This window comes from Zalophus californianus, chromosome 2 (assembly GCF_009762305.2).
Source record: "Zalophus californianus isolate mZalCal1 chromosome 2, mZalCal1.pri.v2, whole genome shotgun sequence".
In the NCBI taxonomy this organism is placed as follows: Eukaryota; Metazoa; Chordata; class Mammalia; order Carnivora; family Otariidae; genus Zalophus; species Zalophus californianus.
In genome coordinates this window covers 142,709,772-142,733,314 of record NC_045596.1, presented here as the reverse complement: position 1 = coordinate 142,733,314, position 23,543 = coordinate 142,709,772, and the positions used below count along the sequence as shown (strand labels likewise).

Sequence of the window (23,543 nt, the reverse complement as noted above, 5' to 3'; positions counted from 1 at the left end):
CATTGAGGCTCAAAATCCAGAAACGTGGGTGGGAGCTTGGAAGTTTATGAAGGTGGAAGGAGAGACCACATACTAGTGTTCTAGTAGTTGTGGTTCTCAGTGGGAAGCCAAATCTTGGGACTGGTAGTCAAAAGCTTGGAGCTTGTTTCTGGCCACAAAAAAGAAAAAAAAACAGTAAAATCATGGCAAGTATAACAAGTATCATAATAAACATTCATGCAAGGTTTTATTTAACTAATTAATGAGGAAACTGGTAAGATGTACAACTATTTCAAAGCAGACTCTAAAGTATATGAATATGTATGTACATAAATATAATATATGTGTACATATATAAGTATATATGCAGACAATCAAGAATGCTGAAATGAATTTACTAATAAATTTGAAACTGTTAATATAGAGAGAGCAGTAAAATGTAATGTTTGGACTCCTTTCTACGGAGTACAAACAAATACTATTTCTACTGGAAAAAATTTATTTGTATATTCATGTTCAAGTATAATTTGCATTGCTATTAGATTTTACAATTTACAAAGTTATAGAATTGCCTACTTAAAGACAGAAAAGGCATACACCACGATAGAATCAGATGACCCTGGAAGGTCTACCAGACCCCACCCAGTATTCCACTGAAAAGACACCAGTTTCCTATTGCTTATTCCAAAGCCTTTCATAGTTTGTCCTGAGAAGGCAGATGAGTTTCTCCCAGAAGAGAGCCCTTAACTACATTTGGCCCTTCAGTCAGCAAATATGGTAGGATGGTTTAGGAGAAGTCAAGGTCAAGGTCAACTCTTAAAATGTGGGAGGATATAAGTCACCAGGCAACATTAAGCCAGAAGACATGAAAATAGGAAGAGAGAGATGCTTGGGCCAAAAGTATGTTTATATACTGAAGGCAAAACAGACTGTATTTCCATTTCTTGCAAAATGTATTTTTTGGAAGAGAAGCTATTGGTCTGTTTATTTTTGGCCTTAGAGAAATTAATTTTTTTGTATTGAACTCAATGTGAGAGAGAGAGATTGGGAAATATAATTTAAAAAAAGATTTTATTTATTTATTTTTGCGAGAGAGAGAGGGAGCAAGTGAGAGAGAGCACAAAAGTGGGGGGAGGAGGGGAGGAGCAGAGGGAGAAGCAGACTGAGCAGGGAGCCCGACGCCGGGCTCGATCCCAGGACCCTGGGATCATGACCTGAGCCGAAGGCAGACGCTTAACCGACCGAGCCGCGCAGGCGCCTGGGAAATACAGTTTTGAAAAAGACAGATTTCTGTCCTCATGGAACTTAGTCTACCAGGGATATAAATAAGTAATAAGCATATATAATTTAGTGTGTCGAGTGCCAAGATGAGAGAACAAAGAGCTGTGTTAGCACCTAGAAGGCATAACAGGGTTAGGATCAGGAAAAGCTTTATGGAAGATGAAGCCTGTAGGATGATATGTGAAGGAGGAGGAAGAGTTAGGCAGGTAAAGAGGACACTGGCAGAAGCATAGACAGAGTCTTGAATCCCAGGGAGAGTATGGCAGACTCAGGTAACTCAGAGAGGTTCACGGAAACAGAAATCTATGTGGAGACCTTGAATTTTATCTTAGGTGCAGCTAGAGGACAAAGAAGACTGTTAAGTATGTGAGAAACATCACTAGAGGTGCATTTTATTTTTACCTTTTTTAAAAAGATTTTATTTATTTATTTGAGAGAGAGTGAGCCTGAACAAGCAGGGGGAGGGGCAGAGGGAGAAGGACAGACTCCTCACTGAGCGGGGAGCCTGACACAGGGCTCGATCCCAGGACCCTGAGATGACTACCTGAGCCGAAGGCAGATGCTTAACCGACTGAGCCACCCAGGCTCCCTGAGTTGCATTTTAGAAAGATAACTGATTGTAACCTAGCTCAGGGACTGAGGGGAAGAAAGTCAGTAGGAAGGTTTGTGTCCTATTCTTTGGGTTGTGTGCATTTATCATTGCTTTATCTTTGGTTGTCCATCATCTGAGCCTCCTAATTAGTTTTGGATAATTCCTCATGTTATGAGCCTCAGTGAGAAACTAAGCTCACTCATCATAATGGAATGTGGAATCTCCGAATATTTGCTTTCCCAGCCCCTTGGAGCCTGGGCAAAAGTCTTGGCACATGGCAGTTATATGCATCCATCTTGGACTTTGAGGCATGTTCCATGGAGGAAGCATTCTGGTTTCTGGTTGTAGCAGCAGATGCAGCAACATGGGGTATGAGAGGCAGCAGTGGTGACTGTACAGAGGTGGGAGCTGGAAGCTGTGGTGTGGACTATTGAGCTGCCACAGTGTGGTAGCCACACATGAGCCTTTTCCTGGCCTTTTGGTCTTGCCTCCAGCATACACTCTGGGCCTCATTCTGTGAATGGCCACAACTCCTATCAATAATTTGCTTTACAGTCAAGTTGACCAAAGAATATTTCTGTCACTTGCCACCAAGGAGCACAACTGATAGTAGATAAAAAAACATGACAGAGGCCTGAACAAGTGACATTAGGATGGACAACAGTGGACAATAGATAGAAGATAGGACAGAAATCTGTGATTGATTAAATGAAAAGATGATGCAGAGGCAGGATAATAGATTTCTTATTCAAACAATGGGATGGATGGCACCATTAACTCACATGACACAAATGGGGGGACAAGTTTTGAGAAAAAAAATCTCAATTTTGATTTGCACCTTTTGCAACTGGGAACTCTGGAAGGCAATTTGAGATACTGGTCCAGAGTACATGAGAAAAGAGAGCAAAACTTGATTGGAAATTATTGGCCAATGGGTGGCAATGTAAGACATGGGGGTGGATAAGATCATCAAGAAAGAAAGAGAAAAAAAAAAAGAAACAATCCTCCAGAGAGTTCTGGGAAAACCAGGAGACTGGGGTGTCATGGAAGCTGGGCAAGAAAATGTCCATGAAAGAGGAATTATCCTTTTGACTTAGCAACTGGGAACATTTAACACCGTTGGCAACAGCAGTTTTGGTGTATGTGACAGAGATTTAAGCCAGATTCCAGATATGTTGAGAAATTATGGAAGGAAAGGAAATATAGATTGTATGTGCCGTTGACTATTTTGAGAAGTTTATAAAGAGAAGGACAGACAGAGGTAGTAGGTGGACAAACGTATGAAAATCTGGTGGGTTTGTTTGTTTAAGATGTGGCTCAGGAATGTGTTTCGGTGCTAATGCATCTAGACAGTAGAGAGGGAGAAGCAGAAAATCCATGTAAGAAAGTGGTGATGATGAATAGACTGGGTCTTCCAGGATGTGAGATGAAATGAGTTATGGTACAAATGACTTCAGGTTGGAAGGGAGTAGTTCTTCCATTGTCAAAGGAGAGAAATAATTTAAGTGTGTGTGTGTGTGTGTGTGTGTGTGTGTGTGTGTGTGTGTGCGAAAGGAGGGGCAAGGGGGAATCTGCATAAATTTGTAATTGAAAGAAAGGGGAGCTCCTATCTTGAGATTTCTGAGGATTTGGAAGTTTATGAGGACAGGAGACAATTTGAAATAGCTGATGCAGAGAAAGGAAAAAATTTCCTTAAGAACGTTTATGGGCAGGGGCGCTTGGGTGGCTTAGTCAGTTAAGCGTCTGCCTTCGGCTCAGGTTAACATCTCAGGGTTCTGGGATGGAACCTTGCATTGGGCTCCCTGCTCAGCGGGGAGTCTGCTTCACCCTCTCCCTCTGCCACACCCCCCTCCGACTTGTGCACGCATGCTCTCTCTCAAATAAATAAGTAAAATCTTAAAAAAAAAAAAAGATTTATGGGCAGAGGTGAGGACTTAGCTGAAGTTAAATGTGATGTATTTATAGTGTCATTAATCAATGTGATCCCACACTTCTCTTCACTAGAGCTCAGCAGTCCAGGTGAAGATGTGGAGATAAGATGCTCCAGGTTTTGACACACAGATAAAATGGAAGGGAAATGGACAAGGTGTTGAGAATATCAGCAAGATGGGGGGTGGATTCTAAAATCTGTGCTGGATTTGGATTCATGGGTAGGAGTTTGATCATAAAGAGCTTAAGGGACTAAAGGCCCAATGAAAGTAAAGGGAGGGTGCAGTGGGAATGACTGAGCAAGAGATCTGGAAGGATGTATTGAGATAGTGAAATGTCTGAATTGATCATTTCAGAGGCAGAGTCTTTTGACTCCTGACTGCATTTAGAGTGTGGCCATGTGAATGTCTTTGACTGTCTTTGAAGAACAATGCCAGAGTTTAGTAGTTGCAACAGAGACTTTATGATTGACAAAACCTAAAATATTTATCCAGACTTTTATAGGAAAATTTCCCAACCCCTGCTATAGAACATCAGCTACCTAATAACTTCACCTAGCCTGAAGTTACTACTACTAATAGTAATTATCCACTACTACTAATAATCCTGATAATGATAATGGCTAACAATGTACTGTTCACTGTGAGGCTGGCATTGTGTCAAGTGCCATTATGTAGATTATTTCATTTAAAAATCTCACAACAGGCCCCAGTTTACAAAGAAGGAAACTGAGGCAGAAAATGTGAATAGAAGAGCCAAGATTTAAACCCAGACAATGACTTCAGAACTTATTATCTTAACCATACGCTTAACTACCAATATATTATAGTTTCCACAACCAAGAATCCTAAGCAATGTATCAGATTAATAAAACTGTGGATCAGTTTTCTGCTATTTCTGCTAATATCAGAGTTCTGCTATTAATGATACTTAGTGCAAAGTGAACATAATAGGATAAATTTTAAACCTTCATAAAAAACATTATATGAGGAAGCTTAAACTTCTGAATGATGAAATGCTTTTTAGTTCATTTTTTAAAATAGGGAGTGTTTGCTGGAGGCAGATTAAATCACCTGCTTATTAACTTATATTTTGGTTTTAAAGAGGCGCCATCTGACAGGAACCAGTTGTGAGGATTAGGTGTAGTTTAAAAACTGCTTGCACAGTGAAAAAGAAAATAATAGCTCTATAGCATATATGGTTTGGGTTTAATTTGCAGCCCAGTTATTGCTGCTAGAACATGCACATGGTCTAGGGAAAATGCTCATTCAATGTGGATGAACAAGGGAGGTTTCTAGGTGGCCCAAACTCACAGGAAAATCATGCTTCAGAGATTTTCATGTCAGTCAACACCCCACAGTTAAAAGGTTGTAATCAAAAGAAATACAACTGCAAACATCTCCATTATTTCCCTGAGATTTTATGTTTTATTTCAAACAGTGCTTTTGGTAATTCTATGCTGGTATAATAGACACAGAAAATGAAAAACAGTGAAAAGAACTAATTATACTGTCTTTAATGAGTAAAGAAGTGAGATAAATGCCAAAAACATTAACAAGTTCTAATTTAGCAGGTAGAATTGAAAGATTTTTGAAATTTTGAGGAATAAAGCATTTTCCTACATCTTTGAATTTTCTCTGTCCCCTGTCTCTGTCCTCTTAAGGAATTTGAATTGCTTGGAAATTCTTCTCTTCATCTTTTTCCCTTTCGTACATTCTTCATCCATTATTAATAATTTCGCTTAAAACTCTGATAAGCCATAGCCATTTTCTAATTTCTTGGAATTTGTATAAGTCTAGCTTCTAACCCATGGGAGAAATGGCTCTTTGTTGGTTCTGTGTGTTTTATAGTTACTCTTCCTTTCTTCTACTTCCCTTTCCTGGAAAGGTAAGTTGAACATGAAATCAATCGAATCGGGCGCCTGGGTGGCTCAGTTGGTTAAGCGACTGCCTTCGGCTCAGGTCATGATCCTGGAGTCCCGGGATCGAGTCCCGCATCGGGCTCGCTGCTCGGCAGGGAGTCTGCTTCTCCCTCTGACCCTCTTCCCTCTCGTGCTCTCTATCTCTCATTCTCTCTCAAATAAATAAATAAAATCTTTAAAAAAAAAAAAAAAAAAAAAAAAAGAAATCAATCGAATGACTGTTTATTTATCACTTAATATGCACCAGGGAAGCTTCAAGGAGGGCAAAGATGAACCAGGCATAGTTTCTCTCCTTTAACGATCCTATAATCTAATAGGTGGAATTAAAGGGATAAGGCAAGAGTAAAAAATAAATACAAGGAGAAACATGATAAATGCTATTAAAATAGTTTAAACATATTATAGTAAGAGATTGAAGATGGTGGGAGAGAACATATTTACAAATTTGGCCATGTCATTCCTTTGGTATTTGTGTTCCAATGGTACTCCTCCAGCGGATAAGAGAAGGTCTAAAACATGATATGCAGGTTATCTATGTGCCTCTGGACAGCCTGCTCTGAGGAAAACTCTCCAGCTTCAACCTCCTCCATCTTCACTCTGACACATGTGGCAGTCATGCCTCACTGGCCTATTTTCCATTCCTCGAACATTCCACATTCTCTCATGTCTTCATGCTTTGCACCTGCTGTTCCTTTTGCCCTTCCTTTCTGTTTTTCTGTTTCAAACTCCGGTTTATCCTTAAAAACGTTTCTTAATTTCACTTCCTTTTGGTGCTTTCTGATTCCTCAGTCAGTGTAATTCTCTTTCTTCCAAACATGACCCTTTGCATAGTATTTTATTATAACATTCATCTTATTGAATTACCAATATGAGTTAGAGAATTCTTCGTCCATTAGACTGTGAACAGCTTGAAAGAGGAGATGTAACTGACAGCCTTTGAATGGCTAATGAGTGGCATTGTGTCTGGGTCATGGCAGATGATGGAGAGAAACTAAGAAATACCTGGTACTTGAAATGTGGATTGAACCCTAACTAGGATTTGATGGGAAACAGAGCCATACAAACAAAGACACGAGGCGGAAATGTTTCATTCCCCCCTTGCTCTCAGCCATCCAGACCTCACAGCAGCATTTCTCTGGGCCTTGATGTCCTCAGTGAATGTTCTGCTCTTTACCCTGCTGTTTCATCTGTATTGCCTGTAGTTACTCATCCCCTGGGCTCTGTTTTCTAGTAAGAACTTGATAAAGTAATTAGTGCTATATGTTAGTAGCTGTTAATGTGAAGATATAAAATACACATTACATGTTCATTTCACTAATACAAGACAGTAGTAGGCCTGACACTGCATTAATAACAACCTTATCTATAAAGACATTGATTTTTATGTTTCTCAGTACCTGCCAAGAAAGTTTCTCATGAAAAAAATTCAGAACCAGAAAAACATTTGTTTTTTTGGCATTCCTACTACTAGACAATCACAATTCTGTAAACTTTGATGATGCTTTTTGGCATGGATGCTAGCAAGCTCAGAGTTAAATTTTGAATCATAGAAATACGAATATTTTTAGTCCCCTCTTTTTTTTTTTTTCTCACTTTCTCTGTTTACTTATTCAGTCAGCATATTTTTGTTGAGCGCCTACTGTATTAGGCTCCTCTTCTACAGGCTGCGGACATAGCTGTAAGACAGAGTCCTCTGCCCTAAGGAGTTAACATTCTAAAGGAGAAAAGGCAAAAGTAGGAAATTTAGATAATGTCAGGTTCTGAATTTCTTATACTTGGTTTGGTCTTAAATCTTTTAATTCATTTTGGGCAACTGCATTTTGCTTTTATTGCATACAGTCTCAAATTATCTTTAAAAGTTGTTAAGGTACAAATGAAACAAAACGAATAAATACAATAAAATGCATAGTTGTACGTTAATATTGGTGTTTGCAGACCATGGCTGTTTTGGAAGGCGTGCTGTTGGTGGTGACAGCCACAGGAGGAGGGCGCTCTCAGGCTAGGGATACTTTAGGTTCTCTCAACTTGTACCATGCAGGCAGCTGCAGGTATCCTCATGGCGCTCTGAAGGCAAATTCTTCCAGGTGAACTTTGACATTTATGTATGACACTTATGCCAGACTTAAGCAAATATTTGGTGAAGCAAGGTCTAGGAAGGTCAGCAAATACTACGAGGCATTATAGATTTCCTTCCATCTTGAACTTCAGTGACAGCTTATCAGCATCTTGACTTTCCCAAGCAAATATTGCTTTCAATTGTAAATTTCCAAGGTCACCTATTTTGTTAAACCCCTGTGGCGTATTTCATTCATTCCAAGGAATTTGATGCCACTTAATTTATAGATTATTTCTAAATGTATTTTTTTAAAGATTTTTTATTTATTTATTTGACAGAGAGAGAGAGTATAAACGGGGGAGTGGCAGGCAGAGGGAGAGGGAGAAGCAGGCTCCCCACTGAGCAGGAATCCCGATGTGGGACTCGATCCCAGGACCCTGAGATCATGACCTGAGCTGAAGGCAGATGCTTAACTGACTGAACCACCCAGGTGCCCCTAAATGTAATTTTATGGTTTACAACTTTTCCCTGAGTTAATATAGTTTGAATTCTGTTGGATTCATGATCTACTATGAAATTTAGAACATGTGTGTAAGTTTTCACTGAACTTTTTAAATTTCGTATGCTTATCACACATTCTAACACAAGCAATTTTATTATCTTAAATTGTCTTGGAATTACTATCCTACTATTTGGGAAAACATTTATTGTTGAGTTCCTAAATATAAATATAAATATATATAATTTACAACATACATCAATGTATAAATAATAGAAAAGAGAAAGAGAGACAAGTTTAGAAATTATGAATAACATTTGTTTTTTTGTGTTGCTGACTTTTGGGGATATTTATGTGAAAGCCAGATCTATGATAACCAGGATAATCCTCTATTTTGTCAGCAAAAACAATTCTTGTGGGACACCCTCTGCACGATCCCTGTGAGGCAAGGCACTCCAGGCTGTTGACAGTAAAGATCTCCCTGACTAGGGAGGAGGAAGAAAAGGCATGTGCATGAAAAATAGCAGAGTCTAGTAGAAACAATTCAATTACAAACAATACAAGCCAGTCCTCCCTGAGAATTTTCTACACAACAGCTTCTGAGCGTTGCACATTGCCTGCTTTCACAGAATGAACTATTTGATCCTTAGAATAATTGATGGGGTTGTCATTATTTTTCTTTTTATTATTTTTATTATTTCTGTACCCAAAACTTCAGCATAAAAACATTCAATTATTTGGCTAAAGGTGAACTGTCAGGAAATGGCAGATTTAGGGTTGAAACCTACATTTAACCACAAAATTTTCTTTTTCCGTTGGGGATATTATGGGTATTTACTCTAGAATTTTGATAAGGGGAGAACTTTTGCAAGCTGTTTATGCAATTCCTGTAGATACTTTGACAAGCTACCACGATTTTGAAAGAAAAAGTGTTTGATGCTGGAAAAGGCTGACAGGCACTAAGGGTCACTGAGTATCCCATACCACATGAGCCAGGTACTTACTTACTTACTTATTTATTTATTTATTTATTTATTTAGAGAAGGAGAGTGTGTGTGTTGGGGGGGAGGCAGAAAAGGTCAGAGGGAGAGAGAGAATCTTTTTTTTTTTTTTTTTTGGAGAGAGAGAATCTTAAGCAGGCTCCATGCTCAGCGGGGAGCCTGATGGGGGTGGGGGGTGGGGGGATGGGCTAGATCTCACGACCCTGAGATCATGACCTGAACTGAAATCAAGAGTCAGGTGCTTAACTGACTGAGCCCCTGTGGCACCTAGATGTAGTAACATTTCAATAGGCATTTAAAAATGCATATGTATTACCCCAAAAATACAAATGTAGTGACCCGAAGGGGCACCTGCACCCCAATGTTTATAGCAGCAATATCCATTGACAGATGAATGGATAAAGAAGATGTGGTACACACACACACACACACACACACACACACACACACTATGGAATATTACACAGCCATCAAAAAAATGAAGTCTTGCCATTTGCAATGACGTGGATGGAACTAGAGGCTATTATGCTAAGCGTAATAAGTCAGTCAGAGAAAAACAATTATCATATGATCTCACTGATACGGAGAATTTCAGAAACAGGGCAGAGGATCATAGAGGAAGAGAGTAAAAATTGAAATAAGATGAAACCAGAGAGGGAGACAAACCATAAAAGACTTAATCTTAGGAAACAAACTGAGGGTTGCTGGAGGGTTGGGAGGTGGGGGGATGGGGTGGCTGAGTGATGGACATTGGGGAGGGTGTGTGGTGGTGAGCGCAGTGTGTTGTGTAAGACTGATGAATCACAGACCTGTCCACCTGAAACAAATAATACATATGTTAATTAAAAAAATAAAAACATAAATGTAATATTAAAGAATTTATAGTTTATCATAAAGGATTTTGGAAAGCAGCTGCCTAATGGAGGAAATTTTTGTGCTTGACCTTGAGATTTGACATAAGCATAAATGCTCTGTCTTATTTTTATGTTAAAGTAAATTATTTTTATGTTAAAGTAAATTATTAATCAGCTAATATCTGACCCTATTAAAGAGGCATAAGGAAACTTTAGAGGTGATAGATATGTCTGTTACCTTAATTGTGGTGATGGTTTCACACATATGCATATGTCCAAACTCATGAAGTTGTTTACATTAGATAGGTGAAGTTTTTTGTATATCAATTATACCTCAAGCATATGTAGTTGGGAATAAATACATGAAAAAGGTTGGAAGAACATGCACCAGATAATGTTGATTATCTTGTGGTAGGGCTTGGGCAGAAATAAAGTTGAGGAGGGGCGCCTGGGCGGTTCAGTCATTAAGCGTTTCTCAGTGCTCATCGCAGTAAGTGTACTCTTCATCCCCATCACTTATTTCACCCATTCCCCCCCCCCCCACCTCCCCTCTGGTAACCATCAGTTCTCTATAGTTAAGAGTCTGGGTTTTTTGGAAAAACTACATAAACAACCACAAAATCAGTAAGAAAATGGCAATAAATAAATATTTATCAATATTACTTTGAATATAAATGGCCTAAATGCTCCACTCAAAAGACATAGGGTGATATAATGGATAAAAAACAAGATCCATTTATATGCTGCCTACAAGAGACTCATTTCAGACCTAAAGACACCTGCAGATTGAAAGTGAAGGTATAGAGAAACATTTATCATGCAAATGGTGTCAAAAGAAAGCCCAGAGAAGCAACAATTATATCGGACAAAACAGACTTTAAAACAAAGACTAAAAAGACTAAATAGTAAATATTATTTAGTAAATACTAAATAGTGAAGAGGACAATCCCACAAAAAGATATAAAAATTGTAAATATTTATGCACCCACATGGGAGCACCCGAAAACATAAAACTACTAACAAACATAAAGGAACTACTTGATAGTAATAAAATAGTAGGGGACTTTAACCCCTCACTTACACTGATGGACAGAACACCAAACAGAAAACCAGCAAGGAAACAGTGACTTTGAAGATTTTTATTTATTTGAGAGAGAGAGAATGAGAGACAGAGCACGAGAGGGAAGAGGGTCAGAGGGAGAAGCAGACCCCCCACTGAGCAGGGAGCCCGCCGTGGGACTCGATCCCGGGACTCCAGGATCATGACCTGAGCCGAAGGCAGTTGCTTAACCAACTGAGCCACCCAGGCACCCCAGGAAACAGTGACTTTGAATGATGGACTAGAACAGATAGATTTAACAGATATATTCAGAACATTCCATCCTAAAACAGCAGAATACACATTCTTTTCAAGTGCACATGGACCCTTCTCCAGAATAGATCACATATTAGGCCACAAAGCAAGTCTCAACAAATTCAAAGATTGAAGTCATAACATGCATCTTTTCTGACCACAATGCTATGAAACTAGAAAACCACCACACACAAACAAAACACACACACAAACACACACACATACACATACACTGGGAAGACCACAAATACATGGAGGTTACATAACATGCTACTAAACAATGAATGGGCCAAGCAAGAAATCAAAAGAAGAAATCAAAAATACATGGAGAGAAATAAAAACACAATGGTCCAAAATCTTTGGGATGCAGCAGAAGTGGTTCTAAGAGGGAAGTTTATAGCAACACCGGGCTACCAAGAAGCAAGAAAAATCTCAAACAACCTAATCTTACCCTAAAGGAGCTAGAAAAGGAAAAACAAAACAAAACAAAACAAAACCCTACCCCAAACCAGCAGAAATAAAGAAATAAAGGTTAGAGCAGAAATAAATGATATAGAAACTAAAAAAACCAATAGAACAGATCAATGAAATGAGGAGCTATTTCTCTGAAAAGATAACAAAATTGATAAATCTCTAGCCAGACTAAAAAAAAAATTTAAAAAAAGGAAAGAACTCAAACAAACAAACAATAAAAGTCTGTTTTTTTTTGGTCTTTTTTTGTTTCTTAAATTCCACATATGAGTTAAATCATATGATGCTTGTCTTTCTCTGACTAAATTATTTCACTTAGCATTATATTGTCTAGATCCTTTCATGTTGTTGCAAATGGCAAGATTTCATTCCTTTTTGGGCGCCTGGGTGGCTCAGTTGGGTAAGCGACTGCCTTCGGCTCAGGTCATGATCCTGGAGTCCCGGGATCGAGTCCTGCATCGGGCTCCCTGCTCAGCAGGGAGTCTGCTTCTCCCTCTGACCCTCTTCCCTCTCGTGCTCTCTCTCATTCTCTCTCTCTCAAATAAATAAATAAAATCTAAAAAAAAAGATTTCATTCCTTTTTTTATGGTTGAGTAATAGTTTATTGTATATATATAACACATCTTTTTTTTTAAAGATTTTATTTTTTATTTATTTGCAAGAGCGAGAATGAGAGAGCACATGAGAGGGTGGAGGGTCAGAGGGAGAAGCAGACTCCTTGCTGAGCAGGGAGCCCGATGCGGGACTCAGTCCCCGGGACTCCAGGATCATGACCTGAGCCTAAGGCAGTTGCTTAACCAACTGAGCCACCTAGGTGCCCTATACCACATCTTCTTTATCTGTTCATATATGGATGGACACTTGGGTGGCTTCCAAAATTTGGCTATTGTAAATAATGCTGCAATAAACATAGGGGTGAATATATCTTTTTGAAGTATTTTTGTTTTCTTTGGATAACTACCTAGTAGTGGAATTACCGGATCATAATGGTAGTTCTGTTTGTAATTCTTTGAGAAACCTCTGTGATGTTTTCCACAGTGGGTGCACTAATTTGCTTTTCCACCAACAATGCATAAATGTTCCCTTTTCTCCACATCCTCATCAACACTTCTTGTTTAGTGTGCTTGATTTTAGCTATTCTGACAGGAGTGAGGTGATATTATGGTTTTAATTTGCAGTTCTGTGATGATTAGTGATGTTGAACATCTTTTCATGTGTCTGTTGGCTATCTGTAGGTCTTGTTTGGAAAAATGTCCATTCATGTCTTCTGATCATTTTTGAATTATTTTGAATCTGTGTTTTGGTACTGAGTTATAGAAGTTCTTTATACATTTAGATATTAACCACTTATCAGATATATCATTTGCAAATATCTTCTCCCATTTGGTGGGTTATCTTTTTGTTTTGTTGATGATTTCCTTCACTGTGCAAAAGCCTTTTAATTTGATATAGTCCCAGTAGTTTAATTTTGCTTTTGTTTCCCTTGCCAAAGGAAACATACCTAGAAAAATATTCCTATGGCTAACATCAAAGAGATTACTGCCTATGTTTTCTTCTAGGAATTTTATGATTCCATGTCTACATTTCACTGTTTTGGATATAGTTGTCCAGTTTTCTCAAAACTATTTGTTGAAGAGACTGTCTTTCTCCCATTATATATTCCTGCCTCCTTTGTTGTAGATTAATTGACCATATAACCATGGGATTATTTTTGGGCTCTCTATTCTGTTCTTTTCATCTATGTGTCTATTTTTGTGCCAGATCAGACTGTTTTGATTACTACAGCTTTGTAGTACAACTAAAAATCTGAGATTGAGATACCTCCAGTTTTGTTCTTCTTTTTCAAGATTGCTTTGACTATTTGGGATCTCTTGTGGTTCTATACAAATTTGAGGATTATTGGTTCTAGTTCTGTGAAAACTGCTATTGGTATTTTGGTAGGGATTGCATTAAAACTAGATTGCATGTATATTTTAACACTTGTACTTTCAATCCATGAGCATGGAATATTTTACCATTTGTTTGTGTCATCTTCAATTTCTTTCATCAGTGTTTTATAGTTCTCAGAGTACACTTTCACCTCCCTGGTTAGGTATATTCCTAAGTATTTTATTATTTTTGCTGCAATTGTAAATGGAATTGTTTTCTTAATTTGTCTTCCTGCTATTTCATTATTAGTGTATAGAAATGCAACAGATTACTGTATATTGATTTTATATCCTATGACCTTACTGAATTCATTTATCAGTTCTAGTAGTTTTTTGGTCCAATTTTTGGGTTTTCTATATAATTAGGTCCTCTGCAAATAGTGAAAGTTTTACTTCTTCCTTATCAATTGGGGTGCCTTTTATTTCTTTTTGTTGTGTGATTGCTGTGGCTAGGACTTACCAGAACTATGTTGAATAAAAGTGATGAGAGTGGACATCCTTGTCTTGGTCCTAATCCTAAAGGAAAAGCTCTCAGTTTTCCACCATTGAGTATGATGTTAACCATGGGTTTTTTATATATGGCCTTTATTAAGTTGAGGTATATTCCCTCTAAATCTACTTTGTTGAGGGTTTTTATCATGACTGGATGTTGTACTTTCTAAAATATTTCTTTTGCATCATATGGTTTTTGTTCTTTCTCTTGCTCATATGATGTATCATGTTGATTGATTTGTGAATATTGAAACACCCTTGCATCCCTGGAATAAATCCCACTTGACTGTGATAATTTTTTTTTATGCATTGTTGAATGCAGTTTGCTAATATTTTGTTGAAGATTTTTGCATCTATGTTCATTAGAAATATTGGCCTATAGCTTTCTTTTTTTGTAGTGTCTTTATATGCTTTTGGTATCAGGGTAATGCTGGCCTCATAGAATGAATTTGGAAGCTTTCCTTCCTCTACTATTTTTTGAAATAGTTTGAGAAGAATAGGTATTAACTATTCTTTTTGTTTTTTAAGATTTATTTGAGAAAGAGAGAAAGAGAGAGAGCACATGAGCGGGGGGAGGGGCAGAGAAAGATGGGGAGAGAGAATCCTCAAGCAGACTCCCTGCTGAGCATGGAGGCTGACTTGGGGCTCAATCTCATGACCCTGAGATCATGACCTGAGTCAAAATCAAGAGCCAGACGCTTAACTGACTAGGCCACATAGGTGCCCCAATATTAACTATTCTTAAGTGTTTGGTAGAATTCACTTGTGAAGCCATTTGGTCCTGGACTTTTGTTTGTTGGGAATTTTTTCATTACTGATTCAATTTCATTGTTAGTAATTGGTCTGCTCAAATTTTCTATTTCTTCCTGGTTCAGTTTTGGGAGGTTATATATTTCTAGGAATTTCTCCGTTCTTTCTAGGTTGTCCAATTTGTTGGTATATAATTTTTCATAATATTCTCTTATGATTGTATTTCTATGATGATGGTTTTTATTTTGCCTCTTTCATTTCTGATTTTATTTATTTGAGTCCTCTGTTTCTCTCTCTTTTTTTCTTTTTTGATGAATCTGACTAAAGGTTTATCAATTTTGTCATTCTTTTCAAAGAAACAGCTCCTGGTTTCATTGATCTGTTCTAATGTTTTTCGGTCTCTATTTCATTTATTTCTGCTCCAATCTTTATTTTTTCCTTCCTTCTACTGGCTTTGGGTTTTGTTTGTTCTTCTTTTTCTACTAACTTTAGGTGTATGGTTAGGTTGTTTATTTGAGATTTTTTTCGGTTCTTGAGGTAAGCTTATATTGCCATAGTGCTCCCTCCTAGAACAGCTTTTGCTGCATCCCAAAGATTTTGGACCATTGTGTTTTCGTTTTCATTTGTCTTCATGTACTTTTTGATTTCCTCTTTGATTTCTTGGTTAACCCATTCCCCATTCATTGTTTAGTAGCATATTATGTAACCTCCTTGTATTTGTGGTCTTTCCAAATTTTTTCTTTTTGGACTTGTTTTCTAGTTCATAGCATTGTGAAGTCATGATATGACTTCAGTCTTTTTTGAATTTGTTGAGACGTGCTTTGTGGCCTATATGTGATCTATTCTGGAGAATTTTCCACATGCAATTGAAAAGAATTTGTATTCCTGTTTTTGGATGGAATGTTCTGAATATATATGTTAGATCCATCTGGTTCAAAGTGTCATTCAAAACCTAAACCACTGTTTCTTTGTTGATTTTCTGTCTGGATGATTTATTCATTGATGTAAGTGGGGTGTGAAAGTCCCCTACTATTCCTGTATTACTATTGATTTCTTCCTTTATGTTTGTTAATAGTTGCTTTACATATTTGGGTGCTCCCATGTTAGGTGCATAAATATTTATAGTTATTGTATCTTTTGTGGATGCTCCCCTATGATTATGTAGTGTCCCTTTTTGTGTTTTGTTTAAGTCTTTGTTTTAAAGTCTATTTTGTCTGATATAAGTGCTGTCACCACAGCTTTCTCTTTGCTTCTATTTGCATGATAAATGTTTTTCCATGTCTCACTTTCAATCTGCATGTGTCTTTAGGTCTGAAATGAGTCTCTTATAGGCAGCATATAGTTGGGTCTTGCTTTTTTTATCTATTCAGTCACCCTATGTCTTTTGATTGGAGCATTTAATCCATTTGCAAAGTTATTATTGATAATTTCTTCCTTTTATTAAAATAACTTTCTAGGCCCAAGATGGAGCCACTCCTGCCTGGGGTTCCCTGGTAGCAAATTGAAACCTAGATAACTTCTGAGACTTGTAAAAGCTCCACTTGACCAGAAACATTATCAGTCAATCCCCAAATGCCAAACCAACTTTGGGCTCTATATGTATTTCTTTGCTCTATCTTACTCAAACAAGGATGACTAAGGGGCCCCTGCCAAGATATTTTCTATTTTTCTCTTCCTTGTTCTTCATTTTTTATCCTATAAAAGTTTCCTGTTTTCCACCCCATTTTCCCATTCTCCAAAAGGAAACTGTCCACTTAATGAAGTGTTAAAATTTATTTTTATCACCTAAATTATCTAGTTTAATAATTTTTTAACAGTTTTTGTGACAAGGATGGAATCTGAATGTGAAGGTAATGGCCTATAGAATAAAAAGATGCTGCATAGTTAAGGTGCCTTCTGAACCCTTTGAATTCTCTGTTCCTCTCATTGTTACTGAGGCTGTGGGTAAGTCACTGTCACATTTGAACTCTACTCCCTTGTGTTCAGCTCTCTGTTTCAAGCAAACTTTATTTTTAAAAAGTTTATTTAAAAAAAGTCTACACACACACACACACACACACACACACACACACAGAGAGAGAGAGAGAGAGAGAATATATATAAACAAGTCCCAGAAATGTTCTGGGAGTACTGTAAATGTTCTATTATAGATATAGTGGGAATCTGCAATGGGTGGCAGTCATTAGGAGACTCAACAAAGCCTGAGATGAGTCCACAGCATAAATTACTGAGGTTCTTGAGAAAATAAGTTAAGAAATTCAGACTGTTTAGACCATCAAAACCAAAATCTAAGTAGGCATAAGTAAAAGCCATTAGGTTATCTGCCATTATAAAGATAGCTTGTGAAATGAATAAGAGATCTGTTGCTAATGGGAAACTTGAAAGCCAAAGCCACAAAAGTGGCATGCAGGGGTAGAGCACTTAAAAGTTGTTATCAGCACTTATCACCCAATTCTAAGACTCGCAGGCTAAGATAAGTTGGTCATGGAACAAGTTAGATTGATACTAGTTCGCCCACCAACCTCAAGAAAATTTTGTGAAATTAGGCAATTTGAAAACACCACAAAACCCCCAACCCAGTGGCATATCCCTCTTAGGTTTTAATTTGGCTCTGAGAGAAACCAAGGCTTAGCTAAAGAAACGGGATTCTCAAGATTCAAAGAATTGAGCACACCACATTTTGGCACACCTGCTTATTTCATGTCTAAGAACTACAGTCCTGGAAACTGTAGATATCTTAAAAAGAAAGGCAAAATCTTACTAAAACAACTTAGAATTACAGTGGCTATTATGGGGAACATTCCAGTTAGACAAGATCATTCATTTAAGAAGTGTCTTTGAGTGCATGGCCCCCAAATCAACAAACAGAATAAGATACCTATTTTAATTGGCATGTGGAAGTCTCCAAAATGGTTCAAGATTCCAAACGGTTTCGTTGAAAGATTCATTGCAAAAGGCTAATGAAAATTATCCTACTTAACCAGAGTACTCACAGTCTCCGAAGAGACCACAAGACCATAAGCAAAAGTCCAAATTATTGGCCTTACAAGTGCAATAGCCCCAAAGCTAGAAACCTAAAAGACTTGGGCTTTTCCTGTTGCATTTTCACCATAATCAAAACTCTGTTCTAGAAATTGGTGTCTCACTTGCAATGAACCAGGGCTCTGGAAAAATGATTGTCCCTGAAGGTTTTGTCAAATTCTTGACACCAACTCAAATACCCCCATGTTTACCCTCAAAGGAGGGCCTCCATATGGGCCCCCCCAAAATCTAAGAGATTTTCCAGTCAACTGCTACCAGTTATCCCTTAAACAGCCAAGAGGAAACTAAAACTAAAATTAATAGAAAATCTTGCAAAATTCTGTAGATACGGGGCTACACTTTCCACTGTAAACGTACTCACTCTGGAGCTTACAGAAAGGATTCTGAGAAAACTGGCAGAAGCTGGTGAAGGGTGAAAATATTACCAAAATTAGCTTCCCTGGATCGCTGTAGTGCCAGTCAGAGAGGAAGGTAAAATTTCAGTTTCTTACTTCCAAATCCAGACCCATTGGTTATTGATCTTTTCTCTTCCAGGGACAACTATTGTCTTTTTGTTTGTCTTCTGTGTTCTGAGAATTTGGCTTGGCAACTGTTAATTTGGGGGCATCAAAAATATGGTCATACAGAAATGTGGGTTGCACTGCATTTTGCAGCAGGGGCCTTACTGACTGTAGCCAACGTCTAAGTCTTTTTTCTTTGGGCTATCTTTAGGAGTGGCTGTGGATCTTGGGATGATCGTATCTTTTGCACCCTCTTTGAGGACACCTCTTGGGTCCATAAGGTTGTTCAATACTGCCAGCTACATTTACTGTTTGTCCCAGCTGAAACCCAACAAGATATTTGGAAGGATTTTTTAAGTAGTTCTAAGGTCAAAAGTTGGCCAAATTGAAAGCTGATATTCAGAGCCTGACAAGAACTTTTTCAAAGGCCTTTTGCCTAAGATAAATAAAACTATGTACCCAGAGGGAAAGAAAAACATTCCAAAGACAAACAGCTCTAAATCCAGAACATGAGAAACTTCTGATTTTTATCTTAAAGATCTCCCTGATAGAAAGACGCAAACTGAGGACAATGTAATTGGATGGGTGAATCAGTGCCTTGATATATTCAGATTGCAGCCCAATTCTTTGAGGAATTAAAAATAGCTGTACTACCAATTGAGGGCAACTTGTACAACTGGTCTTACAAATTGAGTCTTTACAAGAACAGAAAAAAGCCCACTTATCCCCAAACCTCCCCTATTCATTTCAAAAGCCTACGAGATATTATAAAAATTCTGGCCTTAGGGAACAAAAGCCCTTCTTTGAGGAACTTGTATTCTTTCTCTGTGCCCTTGAGATGTAAATGTTCTGATCTTCTCTCGGAACTAAGGCCATCTCATTGAAATGCAAAATTCAGGGAGGTAATTCTTATCAGAAGGGAAAAACAAACAAACAAACAAACAAACAAAAAAGGGAAAGTCTATTTGGAAAGGAGGCAAATTAAAAATCTTAAGAGCTTTTCCCACAAATATTAGTAAAAAGTTTCAGCCATCTGAGCAGGTAACTTTAACTTATTTCATCTTGGATTGAGATCCAAATTGTTCTTTTATAAACTAGTGAGTTTTGCATTACTGTACCCATCTCATAGCTAAATTTTATTTATTTTTTTTAAAGATTTTATTTATTTATTTGAGAGAGAGAGAGAGAGAGAAACAGCATGAGAGGGGAGAGGGTCAGAGGGAGAAGCAGGCTCCCCGCTGAGCCGGGAGCCCTATGTGGGACTCAATCCCGGGACCCTGGGATCATGACCTGAGCCGAAGGCAGTCGCTTAACCGACTGAGCCACCCAGGTCCCCCCATAGCTAAAATTTTAAAACAAAAGCTATTAAGAGCTCTGTTTGCGTATGTCTCTGTGTTTCTGTATGTCCTTGTACGTATGTTTGCAGATGAATGAAATTTTTTTACCTCCAGGTAGTATTGCCAAAGTTAATTTGTAAAGAGCTCTATTTAACTGGCTTAAAGAAAATTAAGTTTTTATATAAATCAAGTAAATTCTCAGAAATATAGAAAGTAACCCAAATGTTTTTCAAGTTCACATGATTGAAGATAATCTTCAGAAAAAAAAAAAGCTTGTTTAAGTTTGTTGGTTTAATTAAAATAGGAATGTCTTTAGGACTATCAGCATTAGATGTAATGGGACATACAACTTTTATTTCACCTAGATTTACAAAAAAGTCAAATAATCTCATGTTATCTGTTACATAATTTGAAAGCAAGAAAGATAACGTGGTCAGCTATTTAACATCTCATGAAATTTTCATGAATAATCTAAGTCTAAATAAATTTAATCTAAATAAATTTAATTTACTTGTTGAATCATAATTGTCAACAATTATGATTATAATTATATAATCATAGTTATTATATAATTATAATATATAAGATAAAAATTTATATCAACAATAATTATGCTTTATGGTATGTCTACTTAAAAATAGTTTCCAAAGGGGTGCTTGGGTGGGTCAGTTGGTTAAGCATCTGGTTCTTGATTTCAGCTCAGGTCATGATCTCAGGGTTGTCTCAGTGCACTGGGCTAGCGCTGGATGTGGGGCCTGCTTAAGATTCTCTCTCTCCCTCTCCCTCCCCTCCCCTCTCTAAAAAAAAAAGTTTCCAAAATCTTTTTAATGTAACTTAAAACCTTAAAATTACACGGAGATAAATTAAATGATGAATATGCATTGACTATCAAATCACTTCCAAATAAGATAAATACTGAAACATTGATAACTGAACATACATTTAACCACTTTTGACCTCCTTTTACAGAGAAACTAAAAATATTTGGGTCTATTAGTAAACATGTTTTGTGCCACACTGATAAATTCACTATGAGGAAGAATATACTTCTAGAAATCATAAAATGTATTTATAAATTTGCCAACCCACAGAATGCTAGTGTAATAGACAATCCACAATTACTTACTTCTTAGTTTTTACTAGAAATTAAGGATTCTAAGGGTTAAGAATTCTAATTAGCATATGTCATTAAAGCCACTAGAAATATTAAGGGAACCATCTCTATGCAAGCAAAGTAGGATGTGTATATTTGGTAAGAGAAGGTATGATGTATACAGATTGTTTTGTAAGGGGAAAAAATAATTTTGTCCTAAAGTAAAACAACTGATTCAGAATAAGAAAGAAAGAAAAAAAGGACAAAATCTGAATGAATATAAAAAGTTGTAGGTTTGTGGAAAAGGAATCTTGGGAAAGGAATTTTGTGTGGTCAAACTGGCTTAGGTTGGAATGGATTTACTTGTTTTTAAAAAATGAGTTTTAGGGGCACCTGGGGGGCTCAGTCGGTTGAGTGACTGCCTTCGGCTGGGCTCATATCTCAGGACCCTGGGATTGAGCCGTATGTTGGGCTCCCTGATCATTGGGGAAGTCTGCTTCTCCCCCTGCTCATGCTCTCTCTCTTGCTCACTCTCTTTCTAATAAATAAATCTTTAAAAAAAGTAAAAGATGAGTTTTAATATCAAAAGTATGCAAGTGAAATATTATTTACCAAATTTGTTTCTCTCTTCTCTAATATGACAGTTACAAATTATAGTCAGGGTTACTTTGCTCAATATTTGTTTTCTTTGCTAGAATTTAGCTGGGACATAGCCATTAACTCCAGATAGCTGAAATTCCTGACTGGAACTCAGTTATCACAATACCCTTTGATATCCTCCACACACATATTAATAATGAAGTGGAGTCTTTTGTCTTGTCCTTACATATTTCAGTTGGTGTATCTTTAGGAACACATCATATTTTTTGAAACGACTAATGTTTTCCCTCTACGTTTTTTTTCAATCAAGTAAAGAAATTAAAGTGGTTGTAACTGTCTAGTATAATCTAGATACTTACTCTATTATGAAGTATGCGATAGGACCCCTTCAATGTTCAGTTTTAGCAGTAACACAGAGAAGCTCAGACAGAACTGGACATAAGGCCCCTAAGATACAGACCCTAATCCATATTAGACACTAGAAGGTGAGAGGACTAATTTGTATTCTAGGAATATGTAATCACATATTTACAGAGCATTTATTGGCTGGATAAATCTCTTAAACCTTCTCTATTGTTACCAATAATTTGTCAAATAGACTGTGATTTTTAAAATTGAATAATCAAGGTACGCATTCATGCTCTTTTGAGAAAAAAATATTGGAAGGGATATTTATTATGTAATTTCAATACATACTTGATCAAACAGATTTTGCATAGTACTGTCAGGCAATGGACTTGATATGTGGTCACATATTAGAAGGTGATTCGTATTTTTAGCAAATGTTAAAAAAGTAACATGAGTCTCAAATCATACTGTATCAACCTCATATACTGGATTCAAGACAATTTCATGTGTAACTTAAAACAACATGATATAAAATCATACTGTGATGTTTAAGTTTGACTGTAGTTTCCCTTAGTAAGCTTTCTATTTTTTATAAATAAGCATGTAATCTTATGCATAGATATAATTTAAAATATCTGCTATTACTATCTCAAATGATTTTAAAAATCCTTTGGAAGTATAGTTAACAACCTAAAATGTTACTAAAACCTAAAGTACATAACTTTAAGCCATCAGTATTTAGCCTAAGTATGGGTGAGGTTCAAATTAACCACGTTCATATTTTCTGTGAAACATAACACATATACAATCTTGACAAATGTTCCTTCCATAACTACATTTAACCCTTTTGGAATAGATAGCACCAATTTAGCATGATTAAGATTGTAAGAGAAAATTCAGTTCTTTGATGGCGGAGGTAGAAATAAAGGTAAATCTTATGTATTATCTGCTTCCGGAAAGACTACAAAATTCCCATTAGTTTTTCTCTCCAAACAAAAGAAAAATCAAGGCATCATCAAGGCATTATAATTTCAGGCAAACTATTATATTTTCAGCTTTAAAAAAAGTTGAAAAAATGTTGCCCTACTAGTTAGTATATTAAGAAATATCTTACAAACCTTTTCAATCTTTGGTTACTCTGAAGACTCTGAAAAGATGATGGGTTTCAGATGAGCATTTCTTCTTTTCTGGGAGAGCGGAGGTTGGTCTTGCCTATTCATTAAAGACCGCTTGGTCCTTGGTCACTTTGAGGCAACTGTGGCCTCGGACTTGCATCTGTCCTCTTGCTCCACTCAACTATATTTGGTAACTGAACTCATGTTTCAGCGGACTGCCACGATCAGGAATTCCAGCAGCGGGCTGGAGAGCAACCCTAGGTCTGAGGGCTGGGTTCTTAGAAATTAAATGCACTTAGTGTAGAAAGAACTATATTTATAGATCTAATAAACATAGGATTTACACACATCCCTCTACACTCTGACTTTGTGGCTCGAAACCACCACCTGCCCTTTTAACA

The 23,543-nt window shown here is 37.1% G+C and overlaps 1 protein-coding gene across 7 annotated transcripts in view; it reads right to left on the bottom strand.

Annotated features, from left to right (window-relative positions):
* Positions 1–23,278, bottom strand: part of PALLD (palladin, cytoskeletal associated protein) — a 415,834-nt gene extending 392,556 nt beyond the window's left edge. For all 7 annotated transcript variants that reach the window (XM_027599246.1, XM_027599248.1, XM_027599249.1 and 4 more), the window contains exon 1: positions 23,146–23,278. The gene's annotated coding sequence lies outside the window, so the exon portion shown is untranslated. The remainder of the gene's footprint in view (positions 1–23,145) is intronic.
* Positions 23,279–23,543: the final 265 nt, after the last annotated feature.